This window comes from Rhagoletis pomonella, unplaced genomic scaffold (genome assembly GCF_013731165.1).
Source record: "Rhagoletis pomonella isolate Grant_MI unplaced genomic scaffold, Rhpom_1.0 Rhpom_scaffold_00004, whole genome shotgun sequence".
Classification (NCBI taxonomy): domain Eukaryota; kingdom Metazoa; phylum Arthropoda; class Insecta; order Diptera; family Tephritidae; genus Rhagoletis; species Rhagoletis pomonella.
The window spans coordinates 42819136-42823193 of NW_023458558.1; positions in this window are offsets into that span (position 1 = coordinate 42819136).

Consider the following 4058-nt stretch of genomic DNA (forward strand, 5'->3'; position numbering starts at 1 on the left):
GTTGAGTTGAGTTGAGTTGAGTTGAGTTGAGTTGAGTTGAGTTGAGTGTACACTATACTGTAATACCACCTAACTAACTTTCCGCTGTCTATTAGGCCAAAGCTTGCATCGATTTTCGATTTCATACCCAAACATATCCGCGCTTATCGATGACAAGCTGAATGTATGAGTCCGGAGGAAATGAGAAAAAATAGCAACACAAATGATTTCGGCGGTTTCAACACCCATTTTGCCAATTGTTTGCGGCAATCAACGCATTGTTTACCAATCCGGTGCCTGTTTTTTGCCTGCCTGTTTGGGAGTGAATATGTGTACAATAAGATATGTATGCGTATGTAGCACATTGGTTGCGGTTAAACATTGTTGAGCTGGGTGTACACCAACACTCGTACATACTTACATAAATACACACCCACATAACGCAAAGGCAAGTGCCAACATATGGCGAGCATTGTTTACATTTCGGTTTTTCCAACGTTATTCTACCAACCACCGACATTCCCAAACAGTTACGCTACACTGTGTAAATGCATATTTTACCAACAATGGTGTGAGCCAAAGGTGAATTCGTGCGATTTTTATTACCATTTTTTTGTAGAGTTTCACACACCGTTGCGCTGTCAGAGTGGGTAATGGTTAGATTTTCCGTGAACAGCTGCGCTACGCACAACCTACCAGCTACATATATGTGTAACTATGTATGTATGTATGCTGGCTCTGGAAAAATTCCTCCGCTTGTGGAAACTTACAACCTGCGGCCGGAAATTAATTTTACTTAGGTGCATCGCAGGCAGTAGCAGTCATTGTAGTTGCTCGTTGTTGTATTTGAAACAGTGCATACGAGTATTGGCCCCATTTGGCGGTGTCGCGCTGTAAAAGCAATTATACTGGTAGACGGGTGCTGAATGCTAGTTGTGCGAAATTTTATTCTCGGTCGCTTGCAGCATATTATGTAACAAATAACCGTTACATTCATGTGTGATGAAATTTCAATTAAGCTGCTGCTCAAGTAGCACACTGGGTGAATATTTGACTTAATGAAAATTTGTGAATTTTGGTAGAATTAAATAATTAGATTTATACCAAAATTCGTAATTTTATACCAAGTTATACGCTAGTGTGCTACTTGAGTGGTATCTATACGGCGACTAGCGCCAGTCGTGCGTCTGTGAGTAAAGAGAAATGAATTCTCCAATAGCGATAATAGGGGCAATACACACAAAAAAATATATATATATTCGCGAAACTAGAAACTAAAAATAGTAACACTGCATTTTAGTTTTTCTCTGACGTCAGGATATTTTTTTGAAGGAGCTTGAAATCCAAAGATTTGAATAACTAAAAAAAAATCTACAAAATATAGAAAAATAATATCGGTATGAAATAAAAGTTTAAATTTCTAGAATTAAATATTATAAATCTTCATGTCCCTTTAGAATTGTATCCTTGAATATGCCTGAAAATCCATATTGTAATAATTTGTTTAACTCGTTAAATAATTGTTAAATAGATGGCAACCCCCTTTAAACACCTAACCAACGATAATAATTTTCAAACCAAAGATTTCAAAACGCTTTTGCACTTGACAATTTAATTTATATTTAGTTTCCTTAAATTCGACTTTTCAAGCGGATGGACTTTCAAACTACAGTCTTATTAAACCTCTTTTGTCCGACACCAATATTGTTAAAAATTTTTGCAATTATCTAATTACTTTCATTTAACCCTAATACCACGTTCTGACCGACATCGTAAACATGTTTTCGTTGCTAAAACTGGTTTTTGACCTAAAACTTGTGTTTTCGTCCATGTAAAATCTGACAATCGAAAACTAGTTTGTGCGCACTAGTTTTTTTCGATTATTTATCGAATTGGAAATCATAATTTATCATGTTTAATACGCCATTTCATATATATTGTTAATTGGCTGGCCAAAGTAAAATAAGAATGAAAGTAAATATAAGATTGTTAATGAAAAGAAAATGAAGGAAAAGTATTTTGGTTAATTTTTTGTATGGCAAAACTGTAAGGATGTATGAAATTTAAACGAAAACATTAACAACCGGTGTGAACAGCCTTCAGCCCACAATCCCGAAACTCGTTTTCAAAGTGTTTTCGTTGTTGGTCAGAACATGGTATTAATTAGGTGCATGGGGTCAAGGCCATTTCAGATTGAAAAAAAAATGTCTTGGAGTGCTTGGAGCGTGCTCGCGCTCTTTCTAGCTTCCTAAATCTCCGCGGGGTACGTAATTAAGTCACGGCCAGAACATCGTGAATAAATAAGAAACAGGAGCCTTTTTCGAAAATCGCCACGGATAGAACGATGCGAAATTTATTTGTGTTTTATTAAAATAAAGAAACGTGAAATCGGTTCATACTTAGCCACACAGCAACCTGTTTTGCCCCATTGCAGTGCACTGTATGCAGTAGATAAGAATTTGTGAGAAAATACCAAGTACTTACGTATTAATCCGGCTTCAGTATCGTAGTAAGCTAATTGTCTTCTGTTGCCTAACAGCAATGCAATAATCAATGCCCTGTATTCTATAACAACAAAAACTAGTCGTACTTAATTTATAGCATTAATGGCTGCGATAAAAGCGCCAATTTGCGTCATAACTTTAAGTGGGTGAACAACAGAGAAACATGCAACATGAATGCATTTTTAATTGCACACACAGCAGCTGAATAAGATAATTATTTCGAGAATCGTATGGACGTACTTTACACGTTCGACTAAATAGAATTGGCGCTGTAACAAATGATGGAATTAGGAAATCTGCCAATTACTATTAACGAAGGGTGTAACCGGAAAATACGTAGGCGAGTAATTTGTTGAGTGGATGCATTTCTCTTGGTGGGAGCATAGTTATAATTGGAGAAAGGTTGAAACGCGGCGCGAAATTATAAAAGCTTCATTGAAGGAAAATATGCAGTCGCTGAAATGCCGATGGGCAACCTTCTAAACTAGTACCACATAAATTACTGCGGATGTCTGGGCGTATGCGCAATGTTGCTATGTTCGTGTATATGTATGTATGTACGAGGGATGCCAAAATATGAAGAAAATTGTGATGTCGGGATGTCGGGATATTTTTTCGGGGTTTTTCTAAGTAAGAGATTTATCCCGGGACTCTCATTGATTCATAACTTTTATGGATATATTAGTAAAACTTCAATATCTGAAAGCATATAAACATACCATGAAATAAAACTATTTAAAATTTACGATAAACTGACTTAGAGTGAAAAGTTGCAACTTCACTTTTTATGAAAAATACAGGGAGATCCCGGGTATGGCATCCCTAGTATGTACATTAGGCCGTAGATACCACCTTAAAAGCAAACGAACAAATTCATCATACATTCCTGAGTCTAAAATTTTTTTGCAACGCAATTTCGAAATTTTTTTTGCCGAACTTAGGGATTGCTTTTTTATATTTTTCGGTGACACCTACATTCGGCATAAAAAAATTTTGTTTATATAAGTTCTATTTGAATAATAAAAAAACTGCCTTGGCAAAATTTTTAATAATTTTTGGAGAGCTTTAATTAACTGACATTAGGTTGAATCGCTCTGGTGATAAGAATTGAGATCTCATGGGTAAGCACTGGAACGGGGTATTTAAGTTCAATAAACTTTGGAAAATCTTCGGTTCGGGATAAGAACATCGATATATCTACATTAAGATCTGACTGTAAATGATGAAAAATGTAAAAAGAGAACTCCTACGTTCGACAAAAAAAATTGCCTTGCAAAAATACTTTAGACTCAGGGGCGCAGGGGTGTATGTATACATATATACTCGCCTTGTTTGTGTAGAATTGAATCAGTTGAATGGGCGAGTTCGCCTAGCGGTGAGCTTGGCAGGTTGCAGCTTATTGCACATTTGATGACTTCCGTGCGCAAATGGCAAGCGAGGTCTGGCATAAATCATTTGCTTTGCATTTATTCGCCATCACAAGCTGACACGAACGTGACGCACCTTATTTTAAGCAGCAGTATAGTTCTAAAATTTTCCTTTTTATTCTTCTGAGTACCTCCCACTATTACTAAG